This window comes from Balaenoptera musculus, chromosome X (genome assembly GCF_009873245.2).
Source record: "Balaenoptera musculus isolate JJ_BM4_2016_0621 chromosome X, mBalMus1.pri.v3, whole genome shotgun sequence".
Lineage (NCBI taxonomy): Eukaryota > Metazoa > Chordata > Mammalia > Artiodactyla > Balaenopteridae > Balaenoptera > Balaenoptera musculus.
Genome location: NC_045806.1, coordinates 59,256,915 through 59,279,566, shown reverse-complemented (window position 1 = coordinate 59,279,566; position 22,652 = coordinate 59,256,915). Strand labels below are relative to the sequence as shown.

General features: G+C 39.2%; 1 long non-coding RNA gene across 1 annotated transcript; it reads left to right on the top strand.

Moving 5' to 3' along the window:
• Positions 1-125: 125 nt before the first annotated feature.
• LOC118889148 lies at positions 126-22,047 on the top strand. The gene is made up of 3 exons (XR_005018420.1): positions 126-136; positions 8,966-8,970; positions 21,877-22,047. It is a non-coding gene; the product is annotated as an uncharacterized LOC118889148 (long non-coding RNA).
• The last annotated feature ends 605 nt before the right edge of the window (positions 22,048-22,652 follow it).

The following is a 22,652-nucleotide window of genomic DNA, read 5'->3' as shown; positions in this document are numbered from 1 at the left end:
TAATGTGCTGTTGGACTCTGTTTGCTAGTATTTTGTTGAGGATTTTTGCATCTATGTTCATCAGTGATATTGGCCTGTAGTTTTCTTTTTTTGTGACATCTTTGTCTGGTTTTGGTATCAGGGTGATGGTGGCCTCGTAGAATGATTTTGGGAGTGTTCCTCCCTCTGCTATATTTTGGAAAAGTTTGAGAAGTATAGGTGTTAGCTCTTCTCTAAATGTTTGATAGAATTCGCCTGTGAATCCATATGGTCCTGGGCTTTTGTGTGTTGGAAGAGTTTTAATCACAGTTTCAATTTCAGTACTTGTGATTGGTCTGTTCATATTTTCTGTTTCTTCCTGGTTCAGTCTCGGAAGGTTGTGCATTTCTAAGAACTTGTCCATTTCCTCCAGGTTGTCCATTTTACTGGCATATAGTTGCTTGTAGTAATCTCTCATGATCCTTTGTATTTCTGCAGTGTCAGTTGTTACTTCTCCTTTTGCATTTCTAATTTTATTGATTTGAGTCTTCTCCCTTTTTTTCTTGATGAGTCTGGTTAATGGTTTATCAATTTTGTTTATCTTCTCAAAGAACCAGCTTTTAGTTTTATTGATCTTTGCTATCGTTTCCTTCATTTCTTTTTCATTTATTTCTGCTCTGATCTTTATGATTTCTTTCCTTCTGCTAACTTTGGTGCTTTTTTGTTCTTCTTCCTCTAATTGCTTTAGGTGTAATGTTAGGTTGCTTATTTGAGATGTTTCTTCTTTCTTAAAGTAAGATTGTATTGCTATAAACTTCCCTCTTAGAACTGCTTTTGCTGCATCCCATAGGTTTTGGGCCGTCGTGTCTCCATTGTCATTTGTTTCTAGGTATTTTTTGATTTCCCCTTTGATTGCTTCAGTGATCACTTCGTTATTAAGTAGTGTATTGTGTAGCCTCCATGTGTTTGTATTTTTTACAGATCTTTTCCTGTAATTGATATCTAGTCTCATAGCGTTGTGGTCAGAAAAGATACTTGATACGATTTCAATTTTCTTAAATTTACCAAGGCTTGGTTTGTGACCCAAGATATGATCTATGCTGGAGAATGTTCCATGAGCACTTGAGAAAAATGTGTATTCTGTTGTTTTTGGGTGGAATGTCCTATAAATATCAATTAAGTCCATCTTGTTTAATGTATCATTTAAAGCTTGTGTTTCCTTATTTATTTTCATTTTGGATGATCTGTCCATTGGTGAAAGTGGGGTGTTAAAGTCCCCTACTATGATTGTGTTGCTGTCGACTTCCCCTTTTATGGCTGTTAGTATTTGCCCTATGTATTGAGGTGCTCCTATGTTGGGTGCATAAATATTTACAATTATTATACCTTCCTCTTGGATCGATCCCTTGATCATTATATAGTGTCCTTCTTTGTCTCTTGTAATAGTCTTTATTTTAAAGTCTATTTTGTCTGATATGAGAATTGCTACTCCAGATTTCTTTCTATTTCCATTTGCATGGAATATGTTTTTCCATCCCCTCACTTTCAGTCTCTATGTGTCTCTAGGTCTGAAGTGGGTCTCTTGTAGACAGCATATATATGGGTCTTGTTTTTGTATCCATTCAGCCAGTCTATGTCTTTTGGTGGGAGCATTTAATCCATTTACATTTAAGGTACATACTTCAATTTTTAAAAATGCTTTTGTGAAGGTCATTAAAACTTTATCAGCAAAGCGTAAACCCTCAGGAATGGCAATAAATATATGTTTTATTCAGAGACATTGCAGCTGATTTGCAGGAAATATTTCGCCCCACTCAAGGAATTTGCCCACCTCTAAGTACAAAAAATGGTTCACTCTTATTCAGCCACGTGGTACTTATGCTTCCAGTACAGCCTATAACCAACTAGAATACTAATTATGTGGCTATTTCTCTTACTCTCATCTGCCACTTACTTAGCCTGTGTATTCAGAATAATTGATAGAGGCTTTGCGATGTTTTAAACTACTAACTCTCTATGTTTTCCTGGGGGAAAAAAACCCAAAAACCTCTAAAATTAGGTATGCACAAGCTACTTGGGAGAACTCTCAGTAACTGATTTCTTCTTTTTGCATTCTCTGCAATTTACAATTCCCACAGCATAAATAATACTACTCGAAAAAGCACTCCAAAACTTTTCTCTGACTCTAGCAGTAGTTATAAATGACACAACTTCTGCTCCAGAAGCCCAGAAACTACTCTAAATTCATTAGCTAGTGTTGTCATGGACAATCTCATAGCCCTTGATTTTCTCTAAGCTCCCCATTTCTAATCTCATAGCGTTGTGGTCAGAAAAGATGCTTGATATGATTTCAATTTTCTTAAATTTACTGAGGCTTGATTTGTGACCCAAAATGTGATCTATCCTGGAGAATGTTCCATGCATACTTGAGAAGAACTTGCAGTCTGTTGTTTTTGGATGGAATGTCCTATAAATATCAATTAAATCTATCTTGTCTATTGTGTCATTTACACCTTCTGTTTCCTTGTTTATTTTCATTTTGGATGATCTGTCCATTGGTGTAAGTGAGGTGTTAAAGTCCCCTACTATTACTGTGTTCCTGTGGATTTCCTCTTTTATAGCTGTTAGCACTTGCCTTATGTATTGACGTGCTCCTATGTTGGGAGCATATATGTTTATAATTGTTATATCTTCTTCTTGGATTGATCCCTTGATCATTATGTAGTGTCCTTCCTTGTCTCTTGTAACATTCTTTATTTTAAAGTCTATTTTATCTCATATGAGTATTGCTACTCCAACTTTCTTTTTTTTTAATTAATTTATTTATTTATTTATTTTTGGCTGTGTTGGGTCTTCATTTCTGTGCAAGGGCTTTCTCTAGTCGTGGCAAGCGGGGGCCACTCTTCATCGTGGTGCCTGGGCCTTTCATTATCACGGCCTCTCTTGTTGCGGAGCACAGGCTCCAGACACGCAGGCACAGTAGTTGTGGTTCATGGGACTAGCCGCTCTGCGGCATGTGGGATCCTCCCGGACCGGGGCATGAACCCATGTCCCCTGCATTGGCAGGCAGATTCGCAACCGCTGCACCACCAGGGAAGCCCCAACTTTCTTTTGATTTCCATTTGCATGGAATATATTTTTCCATCCCTCACTTTCAGTCTGTATTTGTCCCTAGGTCTGAAGTGGGTCTCTTGTAGACAACATATATATGGGAATTGTTTTCGTATCCATTTAGCAAGCCTGTGTCTTTTGGTTGGAGCATTTAATCTATTCATGTTTAAGGTTATTATCAATATGTATGTTCCTATGACCATTTTCTTAATTGTTTTGGGTTTGTTTTTGTAGGTCCTTTTCTTCCCTTGTGTTTCCCACTTAGAGAAATTCCTTTAGTATTTGTTGTAGAGCTGGTTTGCTGGTGGTGCTGAATTCTCTTAGCTTTTGCTTGTCTGTAAAGCTTTTGATTTCTCCTTCGAATCTGAATGAAATCCTTGCCAGGTAGAGTAATCTTGGTTGTAGGTTCTTCCCTTTCATCACTTTAAGTATATCATGCCACTTCCTTCTGGCCTGTGGAGTTTCTGCTGAGAAATCAGCTGTTAACCTTATGGGAGTTCCCTTGTATGTTATTTGTCGATTTTCCCTTGCTGCTTTCAATAATTTTTCTTTGTCTTTTATTTTTGCCGATGTGATTACTATGTGTCTCGGCATGTTTCTCCTTGGATTTATCCTGTATGGGACTCTCTGCACTTCCTGGACTTGGGTGGCTACTTTTTTCCCATGTTAGGGAAGTTTTCAATTGTAATCTCTTCAAATATTTTCTCTGGTCCTTTCTCTCTCTCTTCTCCTTCTGGGACCCCTATAATGTGAATGTTGTTGTGTTTAATGTTGTCCCAGCGGTCTCTTAGGCTGTCTTCATTTGTTTTCATTTTTTTTTCTTTAGTCTGTTCCACAGCAGTGAATTCCACCATTCTGTCTTCCTAGGTCACTTATTCGTTCTTCTGCCTCAGTTATTCTGCTATTGGTTCCTTCTAGTGTAGTTTTCATTTCAGTTATTGTATTGTTCATCTCTGTTTGTTCTTTAATTTTTCTAGGTCTTTGTTAAACATTTCTTGCATCTTCTCGATCTTTGCCTCCATTCTTTTTCCGAGGTCCTGGATCATCTTCACTATCATTATTCTGAATTCTTTTTCTGGAAGGTTGCCTATCTCCACTTCATTTAGTTCCTTTTCTGGGGTTTTATCTTGTTCCTTCATCTGGTACATAGCCCTCTGCCTTTTCATCTTGTCTGTCTTTCTGTGAATGTGGCTTTTGTTCCACAGGCTGCAGGATTGTAGTTCTTCTTGCTTTTGCTGTCTGCCCTCTGGTGGATGAGGCTATCTAAGAGCCTTGTGCAAGCTTCCTGATGGGAGGGACTGGTGGTGGGTAGAGCTGACTGTTATTCTGGTGGGCAGAGCTCATTAAAACTTTAATCCTCTTGACTGCTGATGGATGGGGCTGGGTTCCCTACCTGTTGGTTGTTTGGCCTGAGGCAACCCAACACTGGAGGCTACCTGGGCTCTTTGGTGGGGTTAATGGCATATTCTGGGAGGGCTCACGCCAAGGAGTACTTCCCAGAACTTCTGCTGCCAATGTCCTTGTTCCCACGGTGATCCACAGCCACCCCCCGCCTCTGTAGGAGACCCTCCAATACTAGCAGGTAGGTCTGGTTCTGTCTCCCCTGGGGTCACTGCTCCTTCCCCTGGGTCCTGATGCACACACTACTTTGTGTGTGCCCTCCAAGAGTGGAGTCTCTGTTTCCCCCAGTTCTGTCGAAGTTCTGTCATCAAATCCCAGTAGGCTTCAAAGTCTGATTCTCTAGGAATTCCTCCTCCTGTTGCCAGACCCCCAGGTTGGGAAGCCTGACGTGGGGCTCAGAACCTTCACTCCAGTGGGTGGATTTCTGTGGTATAAGTGTTCTCCAGTCTGTGAGTCACCCACCCAGCAATCATGGGATTTGATTTTACTGTGATCGTGCCCCTCCTACCATCTCATTGTGGCTTCTCCTTTGTCTTTGTATGTGAGGTGTCTTTTTTGGTGAGTTCCAGTGTCTTCCTGTCAATGATTGTCCAGCAGCTAGCTGTGATTCTGGTGTTCTTTCAAGAGGGAGTGAGAGCACGTCCTTCTACTCTGCCTTCTTGGTTCTAATCCCTCACTTTGTTGTAAAGCAGAAACTAACACACCTTTCTAAAGCAATTATACTCCAATAAAGATGTTACAAAAAGAAAAAGTAAGAGCACAAACTCTATCTTGTGTTCCCATTGTTCCAGATGTGACTGATAAACTGTTCTTGGTATGACTTAGCAAGGTACCATATACATAGAGCATTCCTATTTGGGGTTTCCCTGGGAATGAAAAACAGATAATTGACCAGAACCCTTCATTTTAAATGTTTGCAAGAGCCAATCTGTCATTCCCATTAGAGAGCAGGGAGGATGTAACCTCACAGGGATTAAAAAGATTTATTTACTTGGTTGGGGAGAGGGTATAGAATACTTATGAGAAAACAAATCAAATCAGGTGACGGACTTCTGAGAGGATGTGGTTGGCTGGATGTAAGAAGGGGAAGCAGAATGAAAGCACATTTTCTGGAATATATACTGCTGAGGAAAGGAGTCTCTTAGAGGTTATAGTCCACTGCAGCACTTGGAAACAGAGATGGAGAAGAACTTTTTCACTCAATGAGGCTCTTGGAAATAAAAGAAAATCGCCACCAGTCTCCTTCTTCAAAGGCCTAAGGCCAGGCCTGCTGGCCCAGACAAAGTTTTTTATGTCCCTTGGAGGTCTTTGTTTCTTGCACAAGAGACTTCTGGGGAGAAAAGGCCTTGGTAGCACCAGTACTGGTAGGGTGATGCATTGACACTAGGCTTTCATATTTATTAAGAACAACTGGGTACTGCTTCAAAAACGTGGGAAACCAAGAGGCTCCAAGAGACAAAGAGATATAGAGAACAAACTAGTAGTTACCAGTGGGGGAAGGAAGGGAGAAGGTCAAGATAGGGGTAGGGGAATAAGAGGTACAAACTACGATGTATAAAATAAATAACCTACAAGGATATATTGTACAACATGGGAAATATAGGTGATATTTTATAATAACTTTAAATGGATTATAATCTATTAAAATATTGAATCACTATGTGGTACACCTGAAACTTGTATAATATTGTACATCAACTATACCTCATTAAAAAATGAAGAAACATGCAAGAAATTGTGACTGGATTGAACATATTTTCAGAAGAAAATGAGGCTTTATATGAGAATTAAGAAGTTTGGTATAATTACAAATAAATAATTCAGAAAATCATGAGGAAATTCTTGACATCTGTTGGAATATCTCAGAATAATTCATTTGGAATACTGTGGTCTTATTGACCATCAATGACTTTTCTAGTATTCAAGCACTATCAGCAAAAATGATCTCTGCATCATTGCTCAGAATTCGGCCATGCAGATTTGCATTTTTGTGTGTTTACTGCTGATATTTGAAGTACCATAATCTTTTTATCAAAGTATAGTTGATTTACAATGTTGTGTTAGTTTCTGGTAGACAGCAAAGTGATTCAGTTATATATACATATATATGTATTGTTTTTCAGATTCTTTTCCATTATAGGTTATTATAAGATATTTAATATAGTTCCCTGTGCTATACAGTAAAACCTTGTTGTTTATCTATTTTATATATAGCAGTAGTATCTCTTAATCCCAAATTCCTAATTTATCCCTCTCCCCTCTTTCCGCACTGGTAACCATAGGTCTGTTTTCTATGTCTGTGAGCCTTTCTGTACTGTAAATATGTTCATTTGTATCATTTTTAAGATTCCATATATAATTGATATCGTATGATATTTGTCTTTCTCTGTTTGACTTACTTTACTTAGTATGATAATCTCTAGGTCCATCCATGGTGCTACAAATGGCATTATTTCATTCATTTTTATGGCTGAGCAATATTCCATTTTATATGTATACCACATCTTCTTTATCCATTCATCTGTTTATGGACACTTAGGTTACTTCCATGTCCTGGTTATTGTAAATAGTGCTGCAATGACCATTGGGGTGCACGTATCTTTTCAAATTATAGTTTTCTCCAGAAATGTGCTCAGGAGTGGGATTGCTGTATCATATGGTAGCTCTATTTTTGGTTTTTAAAGGAACCTCCATACTGTTTTCCATAGTGGTTGCACCAATTTGCATTCCCACCAACAATGTACAAGGGTTCCCTTTTCTCCATGCCCTCTCCAGCATTTATTATTTGTACACATTTTGATGGTGGCCATTCTGACTGGTGTGAGGTGATACCTCATAGTAGTTTTGATTTGCATTTCTCTAATAATTAGGGATGTTGAGCATATTTTCATGTGCCTGTTGGCCATCTGTATGTCTTCTTTGGAGACATGTCTATTTAGGTCTTATGCCCATTTTTTGATTGGGTTGTTTGTTTTTTTATATTGAGCTATATGAGCTGTTTGTATATTTTGGAAATTAAGCCCTTATCAGTTGCATCATTTGCAAATATTTTCTTCCATTCTGTAGGCTGTCTTTTCATTTTGTTATGGTTTCCTTTGTTGTGAAAAAGCTTTTAAGTTTGATTAGGTCCCATTTGTTTATTTTTGCTTTTATTTATTTATTTATTTATTGCCTTGGGAGACTGACTTAAGAAAACATTGCTACTGTTTATGTCAGAGAATGTTTTGCCTATGTTCTCTTTTAGGAGTTTTATGGTGTAATGCCTTATATTTAAGTCTTTAAGCCATTTTGTGTTTATTTTTGTGTATGGTGGGAAGGAGTGTTCTAACTTCATTGATTTACATGTGGCTGTCCATCTTTGCCAACACCACTTGAAGAGACTGTCTTTCTCCATTGTATATTCTTGTCTCCTTTGTCATAGATCAATTGACCATAGGTGTATGGGTTTATTTCTGTGTTCTCTATTCTGCTCCATTGATCCATATGTCTGTTTTTGTGCCAGTACCATGCTGTTTTGATTACTCTAGCTTTGTAGTTTTGTCTGAAGTCTGGGAGGGTTATGCCTCCAGCTTTGTTCTTTTTCAAATTACCATAAACTTTACATCCATTCTAGTATCTTTTTTTTTTCATTCTAGTATCTTTGACTTCCAGAAAGTTTCCCCTAACGTATTCAGCTAGAAAATTCTTATCAGGATGTTATTTAAGAACACAAAAGTTATCATAAACACTATCATGTGACAAAGCAGGAAGAAAAGCTTCAAAAAGTATTTCAGGGTTCTAGTTCAAGATGGCAACATAGGAGGATCCTAAACTCACCTCCTCCTATGGATACACTGAATCTACAGCTACATACAGAACAATTGCCTCTGAAAAAAACCCTCAAAACTAGCTGGACAACTCCTACACAACAGGTGAATAAGAAAAAAATCCACATTAAAGTGGGTAGGAGAAGCTGAGACACAGTCTCACCATCAACCTTACTCCCATCAAGGCAACCCACAATCAAGAGGGAATTCACAACCCCAAACTTCTCCTTGAGGAGAGAAGGGTTTGAAACCCACATCTGGCATCCTAATGTTTAAGACCTGCACCTAAGAAACAAGGCCCCAAAACATCTCACTTTGAAAGACAACAGGGCTCACCTCCACAAGACACCCAAGGCTATAGTGATCTGAGAAACAATTCTTAAAGGGTTCATGCAGACCCAACCACCGTAGTGCCCACAGCAGAGGCAGCAACTGAAAAGCACCCACACCTTCTGTGAAAGTGGCCTATTTACTTATCTTAAACCTTTGGTCTGGAGTGACATCAGCATCATGGCAGCATGACATGCTTTCTTCGTCTCTCCCCTTCAATCTACAATTAGAAAAACATCCATAATTCAACAAAAGTTTCTCTACCCACACACCAGGAGACTGGAGAAGTTGACATATCTGTATGTCTGAAGTTGGGTGGACTGGAACACATAGAGGATGCAGAACCAGGGAGACGTTAGGGGCAGTGTCTGTTATTCCAGTCCCCCAGCTGCCTTGGCTGAGCCTGAAGCCACAGAGAACTCAGTAGTAGCAGGGGAGGTGGCACACATGACTCCAACCTGTCAGCTGCAGCAGCACCAGCAGCTAAAGGTAACTGAGCTGCAGCTGTGGCAGGACCCATGACCCCAATCCCTCCAGCCAAAACAGAGCCTATGACTCTTGCGCCCACCCCACCCCCGACCCCTGCAGTGGCAGCACCCACGAATCCAACAAACCTGGATGCAGTGGAGGTGATCAAGACCCTGGCTTCTTCCCCACAACCTCCTCCCCCCCACTGCAGTGGAAATAAATGAAACAGTGACTAAAATGACAATAGAAAAGCCAGTGAAACTAATAGCTGGTTTTTTGAAAGATAAACAAAATTGACAAACTGTAGCTGGACTCACTAAGAAAAAAGGAGAGAAGCCTCAGATAAATAAAATCAGAACCAAATGAGGATAAATTATAGCAGATAACACAGAAATAAAAGGATATTAAGAAAAGTTATTTGCTGACAAATTGGACAAGCTAGAAGAAATGGATAAATTCTTAGAATCATATAATCTTCCAAGACTGAATCATGAAGAAATAGAAAACTTGAATAGACCAATCACTACTAAGGAGACTGAAACAGTAATCAGTAACTTCCCAAAGAACTAAATTCCAGAATTAGACAACTTTACAGGTGAATTCTACAAAATATTCAGAGAAGATTTAAAACCTATCCTTCTCAAACTCTTCCAAAAAATTGAAAAGGAGGGAATGTTGCCAAACTCATCTTATAAGACCAACATTACTGTGATACCAGAACCAGACAAGGACAACACAAAAAAGAAAATTACAGGCCAATATATCTGGTGAACATAAATGCAAAAATCCTCAACAAAATATTAGCAAACTGAATACAACAATACATTAAAAGGATCATACACCACGATCAAGTGGGATTTATTCCAAGGATGCGAGGGTGGTTCGACATCTGCAAATCAATCAATGTGATACACCACACTAATAAAATGAAGAATAAAACTCATATAATCATCTCAATGGATGCAGAAAAACCATTTGAAATGATTCAAAACCCATTTATGATTAAAAAAAACTATCAATAAAATAGATATAGAAGGAATGTACCTCAACATAACAAAGGCCATATATGACAAACCCACAGCTAACATCATACTCAATGGTAAAAAGCTGAAAGCTATCCCTCTAAGATCAGAAACAAGACAAGGATGCCCACTCTCACCATTCTTATTCAACATAGTATTGGAAGTACTAGCCACTCCAATCAGGCAAGAAAAAATAAATAAAAGTCATCCAAATTGGAAAGGAAGAAGTCAAATTGTCACTATTTGCAGATGATATGATACTATATATAGAAAACCCTAAAGATTCCCCCAAAATTTCAGAAATAACAAATACAGTAATGGTGCAGGGTACAAACTCAATATACAAAAACCTGTTGTGGGGACTTTCTTGGTGGTCCAGTAGTTAAGACTTCGCCTTCCAATGCAGGGGGTGCAGGTTCAATCCCTGGTTGGGGAGCTAAGATCCCACATGCCTTGTGGCCAAAAAACCAAAGCATAAAACAGAAGCAATGTTGTAACAAATTCAATAAAGTCTTTAAAAATGGTCCACATCAAAAAAAAATCTTTAAAAAAATCTGTTGTAAAATTCTAGGCTTAGTTGTAAAATCCTGGGTTAACTATCATTTGGAAATTTAAATATACATTACAGTAAACATTTAGAAAATGTTTTTCTAAAATGTTCCATCTAGGTCAATAAACTTGTCTGTAGAAGTCTTTTATAAGGATAAAAAAAATCTGTTGTGTTTCTATACACTAATGAACTATTAGAAAGAGAGATTAAGAAAACAATCCTATTTACAATTGCAACAAAAAGAATAAAATACCTAGGAATAAATTTAACCAAGGAGGTGAAAGATCTCTATACTGAAAAATATAAGACATTGTTAAAAGAATTGAAGAAGACACAGATACATGGAAAGATATTCCATGCTCATGGATTGGAAGAAATAGCATTGTGAAAATGTCCACATTACCTAAAGCAATCTACAGATTCAATGCATTCCCCATCAAAATTCTGACATTTTTCACGGAACTAGAACAAAAAAAATCCTAATATTTTTATGGAACCACAAATGACCCCAAATAGCCAAAATAATCTTGAGAAAGGTCAAAGCTGGAGGCTTCATGTTTCTTGATTTCAACTATATTACAAAGCTATAGTAGTCAAAACAGTATGGTACTGGCATTAAAAACAGACACATAAATCAATGAAACAGGCTAAAGAGCCCAGAAAATAAACCTACATATATATTACAATTTACAGCAAAGGAGTCAAGAATATACAATGGGGAAAGGATAGTCTCTTCAATAAATGGTGTTGGGAAAACAGGACAGTCACATGCAAAAGAATGAAACTGGACCACTATTTTACACTTTACAAAAAATTTAACTCAAAATGGGTTAAACACTTGAATGCAAGACCTGAAACCATAAAACTCCTAGAAGAAAAGATAGGTGATAAACTCCTTGACATCAGTCTTGGTGATGATTTTCTGGATCTGACACCAAACACAAAGGTAACAAAAGCAAAACTAGACAAGTGGAACTTCATCACACTAAAAAATTTCTGCACAGCAAAGGAAACCATCAACAAAATGAAAAAGCAACCTACAGAATGGTAGAAAATATTTGCAACTCATATATCTGATAAGGGGTTAACATCCAAAACATATAAAGAATTTATACAACTCAATAGCAAAAAATAAAATCTGATTAAAAAGTAGGCAGGGGCTTCCCTGGTGGCACAGTGGTTGAGAATCTGCCTGCCAATGCAGGGGACACGGGTTCGAGCCCTGGTCTGGGAAGATCCCACATGCCACAGAGCAGTTGGGCCCATGAGCCACAATTACTGAGCCTGCGCATCTGGAGCCTGTGCTCCGCAACAAGAGAGGCCGTGATAGTGAGAGGCCCGTGCACCACGATGAAGAGTGGCCCCCTCTTGCCGCAACTAGAGAAAGCCCTCACACAGAATGAAGACCCAACACAGCCATAAATAAATAAATATAACATGAATGAACATTAAAGAAAAAAAAAACAGTATGGTGCTGGCAAAGGATAGAAATGTGGACCAATGGACTAAAAGTGAGGGTCCAGAAATAAACCCATACTTTTATGACAAATTAATTTTTGACAAGTCCATTCAGTGGAGACAAGTTCTTTCAAAAAATAGTACTGAGACAACTGATTTACACATATGAAAGAATGAATTTGGGCCCCACTTCACACATACACAAAAATTAACTAGAAATTGATCAATGACCTAAATATAAGAGCCAATATCAGAAAACTCACTAAAGAAAATGTAAGGGTAAACTTAATAACCTTGGATTTGGCAATGGATTCTTAAATATAACACCAACAGTATGAGCAACAAAAGAAAAAATAGATAAATCAGACTTCATCAAAATTTTAAAACTTTTGTGCATAAAGAATGCTATCAAAAAAAAAGTGAAAGGACAACTTACAGAATGGTAGAAAATATTTGCAAATCACATATCCAATAAAGTTTAATATCCAGAATAAAGAACTCCTACAACTCAACAACAAAAGAACAACCCAATCAATTGAAGTCACTTATGCAAACGACTTGAAGAGATGTTTCTCCAAAGAAGATATACAAATGGCCAATAAGCCCAACATCATTAGTCATTAGGGAAATGCAAATGAAAACCACAGTGAGATACCATTCATACCACTTCACATCTACAATTTTTTTAAAAAAGGAAACTAACAAGTGTTGGCAAGGTTGCAGAGAAATTGGAACCCTCATACCTTGCTGGTGGGAATGTAAAATGGTGCAGCCACTGTGGAAAACAATTTGGCAGTTTCTCAAAAAGGTTAACATAGAATTACCATAAGACCTAGCAATTCCTCTTCTAGGTGTATCCCAAAAAGAATTGAAAATAGAAACTTAAACAGATACTTTTATGCCAGTGTTCATTGCAGCACTATTCACAATAGCTACAAGGTGGAAACAACCCAAGTGTCCATCAATAGATGAATGGATAAATGAAATGTGATATATACGTGCAATGGAATATAATTCAACTGTAGAAAAAAATGACATTCTGATATGTGCTACAATATGGATGAAACTTGAAAACATTATGCTAAGTGAAATAAACCAGACACAAAACACATAAAGTAGATTAGAGGTTACTGGGGCAGGGGGGAGAGGGAAAATACAGAGTTATGCCTAATGAATACAGAGTTTCTATTTGGGGTGATGAAAAAGCTTTGGAAATAGATAGCGGTAATTGTTGTACAACATTCTAAATATAATTAATGCCCCTGAGTTATACATTTAAAATGGCAAATTCTATGTTTTATATATATTTTAGCACAATAAAAATTTTTTTCAAAATAAGAAGAAAGAAATCTAGCATTACAGGAGACACAGCCTGTGCCCCACAACTCCTTTACCTCAATGTTTAAGAACATTCAAATTGAACACAGTAATGAGATACTGTAAGCCACAATTCATAAACAACGCTTGGCAGCAAACTTCTTTCAGTATCAGCATAACAGCTGTATCTGAGGCAGCTGCTAACTTTCTTCTCTCTCTCTTCTACTTCTTTGGTTACAACTTTACCCTAACAACTTCTCTTTCCCACTCTGCCAGCATATTGGCTGTTTCTCACCAATAACTTCCTGGGAAAATCCTCTGCCTATATTTATGTCCCTATCACCATGCTGTACATTATATTCCCAGGTCTTATTTATTTTATAACAGAAAGTTTGTATTTTTGGCTACATTTACCCATTTTGACCACCCTGACCCCTGCCTCTGGCAACTACCATATGTTCTTTGTATCTATGAGTTCAGGTATTTTTAAAAGATTCCACATAATAAGTGAGATCATATGGCATTTGTCTTTCTCTGTCTGACTTACTTTCCCCCTGTGAAAATCCTCTGCCTATATTTATGCCCCTGTCTTACTGACCAATCCATGGTCTAGAACAAGACTATTAACACTATGCTACTTTAGGTCATACGTCCAGCTTGACAAGACTGTTTGAATAGTCAGTCTCGAATATGGTAATTGACTAGGGCAAAGACATTTAATATTAAGCCTACATTTTACATTTATCCTGGCTCTATGTGTGATCATAGATAAAATATCACTCTGAGCTCAACATTGTCATCTATAAGATAGAAATAGCAGCATCTTCCTCCAAGAGTTTTTTTTTTTTTAGGATTAAATAAGATTAACATATGGAATGTATCTAGCACATAATGGAATCAGTAAATTTTAGTTAACTTCCACTTCTCCATAACATGTTATTAAGAGAAACTTCAATGCTGGGGTGGGGGTGGCCTGTAATTCTTACATTTTGAGAACCACATCAGGGGTATAACCTTACCTTCAGACACACTAATATTCATGCCTCTGCCAAGTAACAATCATGAGCTGAAGAGTGGATACGTTTGCCTTATTATGGCAAAACTTCTGTTCTTCTGCACTAAAGACACTTGACATTCAGAAAAAAACTCTCTTGTGAATAATTTTGTAAATTAACTACTTTTGAAGCAATTGTTACATCTTTTAAGTAAAGCTGAATTTTCATATATTTTACATATTGAGCTTGCTAAGAGTAAGACACACTCTATAATAGAGTACTACAGTGCTGAGAAAGCAGAATTACCCTTCTTGCAGACAAAGAGTTATTCATTCATACATGTATCCATTCAACATATATTAAGTGCCCGATATGTCATCCCCTGGGGATACAGAGATGAATAAACCATGGTTCCTATTCTCAAGGAGCTCACAGTCTAATGAGGGAGACAGACAAGTAATTAGACAATTACTAAATAGTGCACTAAGTGCTACGATTGAGGGGAATTTTAACAGCAGGTACTTAATCCAGGCTGGTAGGAAGTGACACCTGAATTTTCTTGAAACTCATGTATGAGCTATAAAAGCATACACAATTGCTATTATTATTATTATTTCTCTGGATCTGTATATATGTATATAAGTTCATAAGAAAATTTCTGGAAGGATCACACCAAACTAAAATTTTTTATGCAACAATTATTTCCTGAATGCTTACCACATGCCAGGTGCTTTTCTAGGCACTTAGGATAAATCACTGAATGTGACAGAACAAGATCCTTGTCCAAATTTGGGGCTTATATTTTGCAGGGGGAGATACATAATAAAAATTAAATTTAAATGAGTAAAATATATATTGTATGTTATAAGGCAATAAGTGCTATGAAAGGAAAAAGAAAAAGTCTAGTAGAGATGAGGAGTGCTAGTGGAAAGGTAGTCAGGGTGCAGTATTAAATAGGGTGATCATGGTTGACTTCATTGAAAAGGTGCAAGTTGAGTAAAGACCTGATGTAGCTGAGGAAATTAGCCAAGTGAATATCTGGGGACATAGTGTTCCATGCAGAGGGAGGAATTAGAGAAAGGCCCTAAAATGGAAGTGTGGTTGACATGGCACATGGGAGAAACAGCAAGGTCACTACTGCCAGAGCTGAATGAATCAGAGACAGAACAGAAGGAGGGAGGCTAGACAGCTAAGAGGAAAGGGAAGCCAGTTAGATACTATCTTATAAAATATTATAATAATTTTGGGTTTTACTCTGAATAACATTGCAGGAATTTGAGAAGAGAAATAATGTGTTATTTAATGTTTTAATATGATATAATTTAATGTTTTATCAATCTGGTTGCTGTGCGAAAAATAGGCTTGGGGAAAGGGGCAAGGGTGGGAGCAGAAAAATCAGTTAAGAGCTTTTTGCAATAATCCAAGTGAGAGATGATGTTGGGTCAAACCAAGGTGATATCAGTTCAGGTGGTGGAAAATGGTGGGCTTCTGGATGTATTTTGTTGGTAGAACCAATTGGATTTACTATGAATTTGGACATGGGTGGGAGAGAAAGAGAGGTGTTAAGAATGAATCCAATATTTGGGCTTGAATAACTGGGATAATAGAAACTGTGGTTAGAGCAGATGTGGGGAGGATGATCAGGAGTTCAATTTTGAACATGCTAAATTTGAGATGTCTATTTGACATTCAAGTAGAGAACATAAGTAGGCAGTTGGATATTTGGATCTGGAGTTCAAGAGACAGTTCTGGGCTGGAGTTATAAATTTGGGAGTCACTGGAATATAGATGGTATCTAAAGCCTGAGACTGGATAAGAGCACCAAACAAATGACTGTTCTAGTTAGAGAAGAAAAGAGTGATTCAAGAAGTGAGCCCTGGGGACTTCACTGGTGGTCCAGTTGTAAAGAATCCACCTTACAATACAGGGGACACAGGTTTGATCTCTGCTCAGGGAACTAAGATCCCACATGCTGCGGGGCAACTAAGCCTTCATGCCACAACTACTGAGTTCACGCACCTCAACTAGAGCCCACATGCTGCAAACTACAGAGCCCATGCGCTCTGGAACCCATGCATCACAACTCCAGAGCCCACACACCCTGGAGCCTGTGTGCCACAACTACAGAGAGAAAACCCACACACCACAATGAAGAGCCCACTCACCACAACAAAAGATCCAGCATGCCTCAACGAAGATCCTGCATGCTGCAGCTAAGACCCAATGCAGCCAAAAAAGAAAAATAATAAATAAATTAAATTAAATAATTTTTTTAAATCCTTAAAAAATAATAAAAAAGGAGTGAGCCTTGTAACATTTCAAAATTAATAGGTTGGGGAGAAGAGGAGGATGTAGCAAAGAAAAATAAGAAAAATCAGGAGTGTTTGGTATTCTAAAAGTTAGGCAACAGATGAAATCACACCTCATTTGGAAGGTTTCCCTGACTCCCATGTGTGATTTCCTAAGGACACCTAGCTGAGTAGCATCATTCATCCTATGTGGTCCTCTGTGTCCTCATCAATAAAATGGGGGAATAATATTGCCCACCCCCTAGGGTTGTTGTGAGCCTTGAATGAGGCAGTCTATGTGAACCTCACTAGTGTTTAATTAATATTACCTACTGTAACCCTCTTTTCCCATTAGACTGAATGGTCTTGAAGGACCTGAGGTCTTACTCATCTTAATATCTTATTTCTGCTTTTCCTTCTTCCTTCCCTACCTCTTGGCCATGATCCCCTAGTACAGTTTCTAGCACAGAGGGCCCTTAATAAACTATTTTTGAATGAAAAACACCTACCACTCCCTAATTATTCCAACATCTTCCTAAACAAGTTTTATCTCTTCATCATTCTGATTGTTTTAATACCCATGTTGATGTGGTTCTACTTTGTACCTCTATATATTAGTCTGGTCAACACTTTGTGTCTCAAATGTGAGTAATTTATGGACTCTTTAAACATTACAATAGGGGATTAGCTCAAGAAGGTGAAGTGGGGGGAGGAGTCAAGATGGCGGAATAGGAGGACATGGAATTTGTTGCTCCACAGAAGTTCATCAAAAACACATCTACAAACAGAACAATTCCCACAGAGCTCCTGCTGAACAGTAGCAGTAGACTTCAGACACCTAAAAGAATGAAAGAAAGAAGAAAAAAGAAAAAAAGAAAGGAAGAATCAAAAAAGAGACCAGCAATCCTGGCAGGAAGCTGAAGCTGAGCAGAGATCCCCACATTAAGAAAGACTCCCTCACGGAGGGGAAATCAGCTGGGACAGAAAAGGAACTTCAGGGGATCAAAGGAGAATGCAGCAGACGGTCTGTGGAAGGCAAGACAACGTAAGAACTGCACACATGATCTATACCAGAGCTCTGTGCATTCTAGCCTGAATCGTGAGTCGCCTGTTGTGAAGGGGAGCTGTGTGCTGGAAAGACGGGTTCTGAGTGCAGACCCAGGGAAAGGACAGCTCTTGGCTGTGAAAAGACAGCCTGAAGGGTTAGGAGTAAGGAGTGCCACAACTGGGAAATTCTATGGAAAAAGCCTGAGACACCATAGCAAGGTGTCATTGTCGAGCAGGGTGCAAGGGGCGGAGCCACAATCATAACCCCCTTCCCTACCCACCGTCTTCTTTGGCCTCTGCAGGCATTAGGAGTGGCTCCCACCTGAGCGGGCATGCCCACCCCTTGGGCTGGGGTTGCCTCCACCTGCATAGGCTCCAGAGGCCTGAGCGCCACCCACCCCAAAACCTACTTGGGAAACAGCCCTGGGCACCCCTGCCTGGGACGAGAGTCCACCAAAGTTGGCAGGGTCAGAGGGCTAAAGAGTGGGGTTGGAAGAACAGACTGGGGAGAGAAATGCAATTGGCTGCACAGAAACAATAGAAGGGATGGGAATGAGGGGACGCACGGCTGGGAATGCTCCTAGAGGAAGCCAGGTCTGCCTGGAATGCGAGGTGCCATTGTTGAGAGGTGCATGGGAGGAGGGGACGACAATGCTCCCATACACCAGCTCCTGCTGCTGCAGCTACTGGAAGTACCCAATTGTGCTCCAAGCCGCTGCTTTCGCTCCCATTCACCTGGGCAAGGATCAGATGCCTGAGGGCAGCACACAGGCAGAGGTGTGGTTAAAAACAAAACTGAACCTGAGGGGCAGTGCAACCGAGGAAGAGAAACACAAATCTTTCTATGCAGCAGCACAAGCTGTGAATTAAATCCCCAAGATCGGCTGGGTAAATCCTGCATTTGTGGAATACCTGAATGGACAACAAGTGTTTCAACATCTGAGACCAGTGTAGCCTTCACAGCACTGGATGTTGTGGGCAAATACACATGGGAATCAGGCCAGGTCAGAGTCTGAGCTGGCCTGACAGTGCCCAAAACAGATCCAGAGACCTACGTAGAGGTATTGGAAGGCCTCCTGGGGAGGCGGCCCCAAGAAAATATTCTTATTACTAATATTCTATGTTGGTTTTTTTCATTTTGTTCAGTTGTTGGTGTTGTTGGTTTTATCATTTTTTATTTTTTATTCTTTACTTTTATTTTTATCTCTTATCTTATGTAATTTTCTTAATATAGATAACGTTTTTATTTTTATATTTTTCCTTTACTTTTTTGTTGCTGTGGCTTTTGTCTTGTTTTGTTCTTCACTTTATATATTTTTTCCCTTTTTCTTTCTTTATTCAATTGTTTTTAGGTGTATAGTCTATGTTTTATTTGCTTTGTTGTTGTTGATGTTGTTTGCTTGCCTGAACTTCTGTTTTATTTTTCATTCTTTGTTTTTGTTAGTATAATCCTTATCAATTGTTCTCATATTAGAATTCTCTTATTTGGTTGTCTGTTCCTTTGTTTTTTGTTTTCTTTTCTTTCCTCTGTGTGTGTGTGTGATGTGTGTGTTGTGTTGCTGTTGCTGCTGTTGGTTTGCTACTGTTCTTGCTATTTGCCCTGAGCTTTGCTTGTCTGGGTTTTGTTGTTGTTTTGGTTTATTTTTGTTTGGTTTTGTTTTTTGTTTTTGTCTTGTTTTGTTTTGTTTGTCTTTATTTAATTTCTTTTCTCTATATTTTATCAGTTCACACTGTGTGGCTTGTGGGATCTTGGTTCCCCAATCAGGGGTCAGTCCTGGGCCTCTGGAGTGGGAACATAGAGTCCTGGATGCTGGAATACCAGAGAATTCCCGGGTACAGGGAATATTAATTGGCATGTGCATTCCTGATGGTATCCATAAACACAGTAGGTTAGACAAAATGAAATAACAGAGAAATATGCTGCAGACATAGGAGCAAGGTAAAATCCCACAAGACCAAATAAATGAAGAAGAAATAGGCAAGCTATCTGAAAAAGAATTCACAGTCATGATAATAAAGATGATCCAAGATCTAAGAAAAGGAATGGAGAAAATACAAGAAACGTTTAACAAGGACCTAGAAGAACTAAAGAACAATCAGTGATGAACAACACAAAAACTGAAATGAAAAACACACAAGAAGGAATCAAGAGCAGAATAACTGAGGCAGAAGAACGAATAAGTGAGCTAGAAGATAGAATGGTGGAGTTAACTGTCGAGGAACAGAATAAAGAAAAAAGAATAAAAAGAATTGAGGACAGACTCAGAGACTTCTGGGACAACATCAAACCAACATTCAAATTATAGGTGTCCCAGAAGAAGAAGAGAAAGGGAAAGGGCCTGAGAAAATAATTGAAGAGATTATAGTTGAAAACTTCCTTAACATGGGAAAAGAAATAGTCAGTCAAGTCCAGGAAGCACAGAGAGTTCCATAAAGGATAAACCCAAGGAGAAACACACCAAGACACATATCACACTAACAAAAATTAAATACAAAGAAACAATATTAAAAGCAGCAAGGGAAAAGCAACAAATAAACTACAAGGGAATCCCCATAAAGATACCAACTAATTTTTCAGCAGAAACCTTGCAGGCCAGAAGGGAATGCCTGGACATACTTAAAGTGATGAAAGGGAGAAACCTACAACCAGGATTACTCTACCCAGTGAGGGTCTCATTCAGAATTGACAGAGAAATCAAAAGCTTTACAGACAAGCAAAAGCTAAGAGAATTCAGCACCACCAAACCAGCTTTACAACAAATGTTAAAGGAACTTCTTTGGGCAGAAAACACAAGAAAACAAAAAGACCTACAAGAATAAACCCAAAACAATTAAGAAAATGGTAATAGGAACATACATATCTATAATTACATTAAGTGTAAATGGATTAAATGCTCCAACCAAAAGACACAGACTAGCTGAATGGACACAAAAACAAGACCCATAAATATGCTATCTACAAGAGAAGCACGTCAGACCTAGGAACACATACAGACTGAAAGTGAGGGGATGGAAAAAGATATTCCATGCAAATCGTAATCAAAAGAAAACTGGAGTAGCAAAACTCATATCAGACAAGATAGACTTTAAAATAAAGACTATTACAAGAGACAAGGAAGGACACTACATAATGATCAAGGGATCAATCCAAGAATATATAACAATTGTAAATATATATGCACCCAACACAGGAGCACCTCAATACATAAGGCAAATGCTAACAGCCATAAAAGGAGAAATCAACAGTAACACAATAATAGAGGGGGACTTTAACACTCCACTTACACCAATGGGCAGATCTTCCAAACAGAAAATAAATAATGAAATGCAAGCTTTAAATGAAACAATAGACCAAATAAACTTAATTGATATTTCTAAGACATTCCACCTGAAAGTGGCAGAATACACTTTCTTCTCAAGTGTTCATGGAACATTCTCCAGGATAGATCACATCTTGGGTCACAAATCAAGCCTCAGTAAATTTAACAAAATTGAAATCATAGCAAGCATCTTTTCCAATGACAAGGCTATGAGATTAGAAATCACTTACAGGAAAAAAATGTAAAAAATACAAACACATGGGTCCTTGAGCCCCGTCCCCATGGGGCCACCCGCCAGTTTGAACCACATCCCTGTGACGCGGAGTACGATGAGGCCAGCGCCAATAGCCAGGGATGTCCCATGGGAGCCGGCGCAGGAGCGCGGCATCGAGGGCCGGGCCTAGCTGGGGCCCATGGCCCTGCGTCTTCTGGCTGCATCGAGGGTCCTGCACACGCTTCGAGGCCGCAGTCACCAGGCGGTGGGCACCCGAGGGGCCGGGAGGCGAGCCGGGGCCCCCAGGCGGGTGTGGGCATCATGTCCACAGCCAGCATCCCCGAGGCTGTGCTCAGGCCATGATCACTTGGTGAAGCTGTGCTACGACAGCGAGGCCGACTTCTTCCCGTGCTGTGAGGACCTCTGCACGCTGCAGGACTTGGTGCCTCTGCCCACCTTGCGTGCCTCCCTGTGGGAGGGCCTGCTGGACTTCAATGCCGACCACCTCCGCGGGGTGGACTGGGCGCCACTCCTGAGCACCCTCTGCCCCTGATCTGTATCCAGAGCTTCTTCCAGCCATGCCTTGGTGAGACAGGTTGTGACAGAAATAAAGTTTACAGAAGTCGTGTTCCTGCGATAAGAAATACAGATGTGACCTTCTAGTTGTGTAAAGCTCTTAAATGCTGTGTAAGTGCGTCGGGCGCACTAAGGAACCTGGAGCTAAATGGGCTAGTTCTGAGAGAGAGAGAGACTTAACTATGTTAACAAAGTTATTTGTCAAGGTGTAAAGAACTCTATCATCACTCTTAAGACAGTAAACTTCACAGCATGTAATCTGACATGGTAGGGAGCAGATCACATGGCCAAGATCTTAAAGTATCAGACTACCAGAAGGCATGAAGAAACCTGGGCTGAGAGTCTTCGTTACAGGAGACCTGATCTTGACTGTATGGCTGGTTTGAGGTGCATCACTCTGAACTGCAACACGCTCATTGGTGACCTGGGTGCAAGTGCTTTTCCAGAATCTCTTAGTGAGGATTTTTGGCTTAGAGCACTTGACCTGCAGCAGTGTGGCCTCACCAATGAAGGAGCAAAGGCTTTACTAAGGGCCCTTGAAACCAATAGAACTCTGCTCATTCTGGATATAAGAAAAATCCACTTGATCATTCTGTGATGAAAGCAGTTACCAAAAAAGGTCTCCAGAATGGAAGGAGTGCCAAGTCAGAGTACCAGTGGATAACTTCTCCATGGCTGAAGGAACCATCCAAAGCTGCTAGGCAGAAAAAGAGAACTGTAATTTGGGGAAGTGGTCGAAAAGGAAAAGCTACTATTAGAATTGGCATCTGCCCTCGGTCAGTACTCTGCCT